Source organism: Oncorhynchus mykiss, chromosome 9, assembly GCF_057628025.1.
Source record: "Oncorhynchus mykiss isolate SJ-2025 chromosome 9, ASM5762802v1, whole genome shotgun sequence".
NCBI lineage: Eukaryota > Metazoa > Chordata > Actinopteri > Salmoniformes > Salmonidae > Oncorhynchus > Oncorhynchus mykiss.
Genome location: NC_143030.1, coordinates 33,498,825 through 33,508,483, shown reverse-complemented (window position 1 = coordinate 33,508,483; position 9,659 = coordinate 33,498,825). Strand labels below are relative to the sequence as shown.

The window sequence follows — 9,659 nt, the reverse complement described above, 5'->3', positions numbered from 1 at the left end:
GCCGTCATTGAAAATAAGAATTTGTTCTTAACTGACTTGCCTGGTTAAATAAAGGTAAAATAAATAAAAAAATAAATAAAATAAATTGACACTAACTTTAGCTCCTGTTTTAGCTAGTCTTTGGGTTTTTGTTACATGAATATATACCTCTTCTATAATATATTTTACTAGTAAACTGTCTAAAGAGATAATTGTATGTACTGTTGTAGACTATGTAATACAAGAGTAGTATTTTAGTGGTTTGTACAACACCACCAGACAATATTTTTGTGTTATCATTAAATTTCATGAAGAGCTGAGAGCTACAGCAGGGAGAACAAGTATTTGATACACTGCCAATTTAGCAGGTTTTCCTACTTACAAAGCATGTAGAGGTCTGTAATTTTTATCATAGGTACACTTCAACTGTGAGAAACAGAATCTAAAAAATCCAGAAAATCAAATTATATGATTTTTAAGTAATTAATTTGCATTTTATTGCATGACATAAGTATTTGATGTATCAGAAAAGCAGAACTTAATATTTGGTACAGAAACCTTTGTTTGCAATTACAGAGATCATACGTTTCCTGTAGTTCTTGACCAGGTTTGCACACACTGCAGCATTTCGGCCCACTCCTCCATACAGACCTTCTCCAGATCTTTCAGGTTTCGGGGCTGTCGCTGGGCAATACGGACTTTCACCTCCCTCCAAAGATTTTCTATTGGGATCAGGTCTGGAGACTGGCTAGGCCACTCCAGGACCTTGATATGCTTCTTACAGAGCCACTCCTTAGTTGCCCTAGCTGTGTGTTTCGGGTCGTTGTCATGCTGGAAGACCCAGCCACGACCCATCTTCAATGCTCATGCTGAGGGAAGGAGTTTGTTGTCCAAGATCTCACTATACATGGCCCCATCCATCCTCCCCTCAATACTGTGCAGTCGTCCTGTCCCCTTTGCAGAAAAGCATCCCCAAAGAATGATGTTTCCACCTCCATGCTTCACGGTTGGGATGGTGTTATTGGGGTTGTACTCATCTTTCTTCTTCCTCCAAACATGGCGAGTGGAGTTTAGACCAAAAAGCTCTATTTTTGTCTTATCAGACCACATTACCTTCTCCCATTCCTCTGGATCATCCAGATGGTCATTGGCAAACTTCAGACGGGCCTGGACATGTGCTGGCGTAGTGTGTTACTAATGGTGTTCTCTGAGACTGTGGTCCCAGCTCTCTTCAGGTCATTGACCAGGTCCTGCCGTGTAGTTCTGGGCTGATCCCTCACCTTCCTCACGATCATTGATGCCTCACGAGGTGAGATCTTGCATTGAGCCCCAGACCGAGGGTGATTGACCGTCATCTTGAACTTCTTCCATTTTCTAATAATTGCGCCAACAGTTGTTGCCTTCTCACCAAGCTGCTTGCCTATTGTCCTGTAGCCCATCCCAGCCTTGTGCAGGTCTACAATTGTATCCCTGATGTCGTTACACCCTCTCTGGTCTTGGTCATTGTGGAGAGGTTGGAGTCTGTTTAATTGAGTGTGTAGACAGGTGTCTTTTATACAGGTAACGAGTTCAAACAGGTGCAGTTAATACAGGTAATGAGTGGAGAAGAGGAGGGCTTCTTAAAGAAAAACTAACAGGTCTGTGAGAGTAGGAATTCTTACTGGTTGGTAGGTGATCAAATACTTATGTCATGCAATAAAATGCAAATTAATGACTTAAAAATCATACAATGTGATTTTCTGGATTTTTGTTTTAGATTCCGTTTCTCACAGTTGAAGTGTACCTATGATAAAAATTACAGACCTCTACATGCTTTGTAAGTAGGGAAACCTGCAAAATCGGCAGTGTATCAAATACTTGTTCTCCCCACTGTATATGTAATTGAGAAAGACGTTAATGCGTTTGTGAATGTTTTTAATTTCAAATGAATGTTCAGCAAATATGTTTATCAGATATATATTTATTATTTCATTGTGTCCCACACCTGAGACCTGTTACACAGGCCCAACGAAACAAGCTGTTTGTACATCACCCAAAAGCAGATGTATGCATTTGCAATTAAACCTCAAATCATCTGTTGTAAAAATACATTACAATTAAAGAGAATTTAAATACAGTAGCTACTTAGGTTTCTTTGGGTGTGATCCACGCATTGACTGTATATAGCTGCCCCAATGAACTAGCGAGACGTAATATAGTTACTATGTGCATAGTCATCTACTGTATGTTTCCCACATTTTCATTCTCATTTTATTCACAGGGAGCCTGGGAGGAGAATGCAGAACCCTGCATTACCTCAACACCAGGTAAGGAAGGGGAAAGGAGAGGTACTTGTAATATAGGGAGAGAGAGGATACATATCCCAACCAGAAGCCATGGATTACAAGCAACATCCGCATCGAGCTAAAGGCTAGAGCTGCCACTTTCAAGTAGCGGGAGACTAATCCGGACGCTTATAATAAATCCCGCTATGCCCTCAGACGAGCCATCAAACAAGCAAAGCGTCAATACAGGATTAAGATTGAATCCTACTACACAGGCTTTGACGCTCGTCGGATGTGGCAGGGCTTGAAAACTATTACGGACTACAAAGGGAAACCCAGACACGAGCTGCCCAGTGACGCGAGCCTACCAGACAAGCTAAATGCCTTTTATGCTCGCTTCGAGGCAAGCAACACTGAAATATGCACAAGAGCACCAGCTGTTCTGGATGACTGTGTGATAACAGTCTCGGTAGCCAATGTGAATAAAACCTTTAAACAGGTCAACATTCACAAAGCCGCTGAGCCACACGGATTACCAGGACGTGTACTCAAAGCATGCCTGGACCAACTGTCAAGTGTCTTCACTGACATTTTCAACCTCTCCCTGACCGAGTCTGTAATACCTACATGTTTGAAGCAGACCACCATAGATCCTGTGCCCAAGGAAGTGAAGGTAACCTGAATAAATTATTAACGCCCTGTGGCACTCATGTCGGTAGCCATGAAGTGCTTTAAAAGGCTGGTCATGACTCACATCAACAGCATCCTCCCGGACACCCTTGACCCACTCCAATTCATGAGTACACACAGATGACGCAATTTCAATCACACTCCACGCTGCCCTTTGTCACCTGGACAAAAGGAACACCTATGTGAGAATGCTGTTCATTGACTACAGCTCAGCGTTCAACACCATAGTGCCCATGAAGCTCATCACTAAGCTAATGACTCTGGGAATAAACACCTCCCTCTGCAACTGGATTCCTGACGGGCTGCCCCCAGGTTGTAAGAGTAGGCAACTCTTGAGTCTGCCACGCTGATCCTTAACACAGGGGCCCCTCAGGGGTGTGTACTTAGTCCCCTCCTGTATTCCCTGTTCGCCCACAACTGCGTGGCCAAACATGACTGCGTGGCCAAACATTACTCCAACACCATCATTAAGTTTATTGATGACACAACAGTAGTAGGCCTGATCACCGACAACGATGAAACGGCCAATAGGGAGGTCAGAGAACTGTCAGTGTGGTGCCAGGACAACCTCTCCCTAAATGTGAGCATGACAAAGGAGCTGATCGTGGACTACAGGAAAAGGTGGGCTGAACCACTGGGCAGGTAGCCTAGTGGTTAGAGCATTGGACTAGTAACCGAAAGATTGCTAGAAAGGTTGCAAGATCGAATCCCTGAGCTGACAAGGTAAAAATCTGTTGTTCTGCCCCTGAACAAGGTAGTTAATAAACTGTTCCTAGGCTGTCATTGAAAATAAGAATGTGTTCTTAACTGCCATGCCTAGTTAAATTCAAATTAAATTAAATAAAAATGTACATCGATGAGCGGGTCAAGAGTTTCAAGTTCCTTGGTGTCCACATCGCCAACGAACTATCATGGTCCAAACATACCAAGACAGTCTTGAAGAAGGCACAACAAAACCTTTTCCCCCTCAAGACACTGAAAATATTTTCCATGGGTCCCAAGATCCTCAAAAGGTTTGACAGCTGCACCATCGAGAGCATCCTTACCGGTTGCATCACCGACTGGTATGGCAACTGTTCGGCATCTGACCGTAAGGCGCTACAGAGGGTAGTGCGAACGGCAAGTGGTAACAGAGCGCCAAGTCTAGGACCAAAAGTCTCATCAACAGCTTCTTCCCCCAAGACATAAGACTGCTGAACAATGTGGTGGATGAATCAGAAATAGTTGGGTAAGATACATAATTAAGATGTCTTATCTGCATAACATGCTTATGTGATATACTTGTTATTAGAATGTATCCCTTTGGACTCTGGTGTTGGCAGTTGCACCTCTTCCCTCAGCTGGGGCTCAGTCACTTGGGGCCCAGAGAGGGGAGAGGTCAGGCTAGTCTTTTACATGTCTCTGGTGCTATGCAGAATATCAGAAAGGGAAGAGGACAGGATGGACAATTGCTTTCATATGTGAATGTGTCTTTACCTATTCCTAAACCACATTTGGCGATGGGGATGGGATGTGAATCTTCACTTGGTGACTGCTCCTGATGACCTCGGTAAATTGTGCACAAGGGATCCCTCAAACTTGGGATCTCAGGGAGACTAACCTAATATCTGTGGTTTGTTATGTCGACTAGGGCGATGTATCTTTGCTATAAAATATCTCAGTAGCCATTGTGTTGTCACTCTCAACGGTTCATTAGAAATGGTGCATCGTTGAAAGTCATGGCTATTGCAAAGCTCTTATTATTAAATATGTAGGTTAAGTATAACTCTGACTCATGTGTTAAGTTTGTCTCTCCTCATTTGATAAGACAGAAATTAACCACCACAACAATTAATAAAATCGTCATTCGACAATTTACATTGACCCCTCCCTTTTGTACACTGCTGCTACTCGCTGTTTATTATCTATGCTTAGTCACTTCACCACCACCTACAGTACATGTACAAATTACCTCAACTAATCTGTACCCATGCACACTGACTCGGTACCGGTGCCCCCTGAATATAGCCTCGTTATTGTTATTCTTATTGTTTTACTTTTTATGATTACTTTTTTATTTTAGTAAATATCTTAAGAGATATCTTCTTATCTCTTCTTGAACTGCACTACTTCACTAAGCATTTTACAGTAAAGTCTACACTTGTATTTGGTGCATGTACTAATAAAGTTTGATTTGATTTGACATACAATCTCAATTAATCTTGCATCATATCTCCTGTATTGGAGTATCTAATTTGGGAGCAGTAATACTGACACAAACATTTTTTATAAACATTTTACATTTAGGCCATTAGCAGATGCTCGTATCTTGAGTGACTTTCAGTAGTGTGTGCATACATTTTCGTACTGGTCCCTCAAGAGAATCGAACCCACAACCCTGGCATTGCAAACGCCTTGACAAACTTTCTCCGACCATTATGAAATGTAATGTGGCTCCTTATTTTGTTTCCCCTTCATCCCAGAAATGGATCAGTTGGGGAAGCTGGGCTCTTCTAACCTGTGCTCTTCTAACCTGCAGAGTTTTCCCCACTGTCTAAACATTTCAACACAATATTGAAATATTACACAATTCTAAAATAATTTCATTCAATTGATATTTAATAAATCTCTGTTTGGTTCAATGTTATTAAACTGAAGCTGAAATATTGACTTCTATTAAACTGGGAGAAGGGGGGCACTTAAGGGGATTCTATTCGGACAACCCACATCAGGCCCGTTTTGCATGACTGTGGACAGGTCCTTTGATTCACAATCTCTCTCTCTCATACTACCATAATTCCAATTGATATGTAGTGCAGAATATGAGTGGAAGTAATAAAACCATTGGACTTCTAACAATGCTCTGCACAGATTATCAACAAAACATCCACCCAAAGAACCAGGAGCATGTGTGTGCTGTTCGGGAGCAGCTTCCGTCAGAGCAGGAAACCCCCGCTGAGCCCAGGCTTAAGGGGTTCCTGTATAATTGTGTATTGGAGGTCTTGGATTTGGCTTGGAGCTTTTAACTGGCCCATCTGTATACAAATGGTTAACTAGATTTTCCTGCTCTTCCAAGACCACGCCTCACTGCAGTAGGTCCAGGATGGGCAGGCTGAGCCAATACTCAACTTGCAGGATCTCAGTAATTACAACCGGTGGTTCTCAGGCCAGCCCAGATCTCTCATGGATCGCCCTGCGGAACATCCCCACATTGTTGTGCCACGCCTTCAGGAAGATGTTCTCCATGGGCAACCTCTTCTGGACGTATCTTGTGTCTCTGTGGGGCACTTATCTACCTAGCCTGTCCGCTAGATTTCATCCCCAAGGCCCTGTTCGGCCTGATAGGCTTCATGGCCTTTTTTTAAACCTTTATTTAACTAGGCAAGTCAGTGTCTCCTGACCCCTCCTGTCTCAGCCTCCAGTATTTATGCTGCAGTAGTTTATGTGTCGGGGGGCTGGGGTCAGTTTTTTATATCTGGAGTACTTCTCCTGTCCTATTCGGCGTCCTGTGTGAATTTAAGTGTGCTCTCTCTAATTCTCTTTCTCTCTTTCTTTCTTTCTCTCTCTGAGGCCTAGGACCATGCCTTAGGACTACCTGACATGATGACTCCTTGCTGTCCCCAGTCCACCTGGCCGTGCTGCTGCTCCAGTTTCAATTGTTCTGCCTTATTATTATTGGACCATGCTGGTCACTTATGAACATTTGAACATCTTGGCCCTGTTCTGTTATAATCTCCACCCGGCACAGCCAGAAGAGGACTGGCCACCCCACATAGCCTGGTTCCTCTCTAGGTTTCTTCCTAGGTTTTGGCCTTTCTAGGGAGTTTTTCCTAGCCACCGTGCTTCTACACCTGCATTGCTTGCTGTTTGGGGTTTTAGGCTGGGTTTCTGTACAGCACTTTGAGATATCAGCTGATGTACGAAGGGCTACTGTATATAAATACATTTGATTTGATTTAAACAACAAATTATTATTTTCAATGATGGCCTAGAGACAGTGGGTTTAACTGCCTTGTTCAGGGGAAGAACTACAGATTTTTACCTTGTCAGCTCGGGCATTCTGTCTTGCATTCTGCCTTTTGGTTAATAGTCCAACGCTCTAACCACTAGGCTACCTGCCACCCCGACTTCTTTGTCATCTAGCTCCTCTTCATCTATGTCTCAGACTGGCAGGTGACTCAGACTGTCAGGTTGACAAACAGCCACTGGACAGGAGTATGTAATCAATCAAATACCTATTTATATCATGCCAGGTCAAACACACTGTGCCGGTCAGTGATCTTTATCTAGTGCTTTGGCCTTCAATGGGGCCCCGATAAAAGTCCCCCAGAATAAAGTCCCTATAATCAGGGGAACTTTATCAGGTGGGTGTGGGGGAGGGATATCAACAAAACAGTATAGTTCTTTTGGTAAGGTTATTGGAGCACTATACTACTAAAATAAATCAACAATTTGGATTGTTGAACTGGCTGATCTGAAGTTACCATTTTGTTTGTATTTGCAACTATAGATCTTTCATACATTTAGGTGTGTTTGAGAAGTACAATCCAATCTGGTATATTAAATGTGAAGTTCTCTCTCTTGCTAACATAAAAATAATAATAATAGAAATGTTACTAAACAGTCAGTTCTGTTGAACTTTGTCACCACACAGCAGTTGATGCTTTGCATTGTTTGATTTGGTACACATGATTGCTATATTAATTAAGGAAGCAATAGCTAAATGGAATATACCATTTTGATTACCTATCCGTATTGATTATTGTTACAGCTGAGGTAATTGGATACCACACTTGTGTGTTGTGTTGATTAAGTATAACACTGGGATATATTCAATATCTCTTCCCCCTTCAACTAATGCTAGTAAAACATTAAGGACACCTTCTTAATATTGAGTTGCACCCCCCCCCCCCTTTTTCCCTCAGAACAGCCTCAATTTGTCACAGCATGGACTCTGGTTGTCTGGATGTCCTTTGGGTGGTGGATCATTGTTGACATGGAAAACTGTTGAGCGAGAAAATACCAGCAGCGATATTCCCATACCCCGTTCAAAGCCACTTAAATCTTTTGTCTTGCAAATTCACCCTCGGAATGGTACACATACACAATCCATATCTCAATTGTCTCAAGGCTTAACAATTATTCTTTAATACAGTGCCTTGCGAAAGTATTCGGCCCGCTTGAACTTTGCGACCTTTTGCCACATTTCAGGCTTCAAACATAAAGATATAAAACTGTAACAAGTGGGACACAATCATGAAGTGGAACGACATTTATTGGATATTTCAAACTTTTTTAACAAATCAAAAACTGAAAAATTGGGCGTGCAAAATTATTCAGCCCCTTTACTTTCAGTGCAGCAAACTCTCTCCAGAAGTTCAGTGAGGATCTCTGAATGATCCAATGTTGACCTAAATGACTAATGATGATAAATACAATCCACCTGTGTGTAATCAAGTCTCCGTATAAATGCACCTGCACTGTGATAGTCTCAGAGGTCCATTAAAAGCGCAGAGAGCATCATGAAGAAAAAGGAACACACCAGGCAGGACCGAGATATTGTTGTGAAGAAGTTTAAAGCCGGATTTGGATACAAAAAGATTTCCCAAGCTTTAAACATCCCAAGGAGCACTGTGCAAGCGATAATATTGAAATGGAAGGTGTATCAGAACACTGCAAATCTACCAAGACCTGGCCGTCCCTCTAAACTTTCAGCTCATACAAGGAGAAGACTGATCAGAGATGCAGCCAAGAGGCCCATGATCACTCTGGATGAACTGCAGAGATCTACAGCTGAGGTGGGAGACTCTGTCCATAGGACAACAATCAGTCGTATATTGCACAAATCTGGCCTTTATGGAAGAGTGGCAAAAAGAAAGCCATTTCTTAAAGATATCCATAAAAAGTGTTGTTTAAAGTTTGCCACAAGCCACCTGGGAGACACACCAAACATGTGGAAGAAGGTGCTCTGGTCAGATGAAACCAAAATTGAACTTTTTGGCAACAATGCAAAATGTTATGTTTGGCGTAAAAGCAACACAGCTGAACACACCATCCCCACTGTCAAACATGGTGGTGGCAGCATCATGGTTTGGGCCTGCTTTTCTTCAGCAGGGACAGGGAAGATGGTTAAAATTGATGGGAAGATGGATGGAGCCAAATACAGGACCATTCTGGAAGAAAACCTGATGGAGTCTGCAAAAGACCTGAGACTGGGACGGAGATTTGTCTTCCAACAAGACAATGATCCAAAACATAAAGCAAAATCTACAATGGAATGGTTCAAAAATAAACATATCCAGGTGTTAGAATGGCCAAGTCAAAGTCCAGACCTGAATCCAATCGAGAATCTGTGGAAAGAACTGAAAACTGCTGTTCACAAATGCTCTCCATCCAACCTCACTAAGCTCGAGCTGTTTTGCAAGGAGGAATGGGAAAACATTTCAGTCTCTCGATGTGCAAAACTGATAGAGACATACCCCAAGCGACTTACAGCTGTAATCTCAGCAAAAGGTGGCGCTACAAAGTATTAACTTAAGGGGGCTGAATAATTTTGCACGCCCAATTTTTCAGTTTTTGATTTGTTAAAAAAGTTTGAAATATCCAATAAATGTCGTTCCACTTCATGATTGTGTCCCACTTGTTGTTGATTCTTCACAAAAAAATACAGTTTTATATCTTTATGTTTGAAGCCTGAAATGTGGCAAAAGTTCGCAAAGTTCAAGGGGGCCGAATACTTTCGCAAGG

At 42.3% G+C, this 9,659-nt stretch overlaps 1 pseudogene; it reads left to right on the top strand.

The window, feature by feature from the left end:
• Nucleotides 1–5,770: 5,770 nt before the first annotated feature.
• On the top strand, nucleotides 5,771–6,277 carry LOC110532982 (E3 ubiquitin-protein ligase RNF170 pseudogene; annotated as a pseudogene).
• Nucleotides 6,278–9,659: the final 3,382 nt, after the last annotated feature.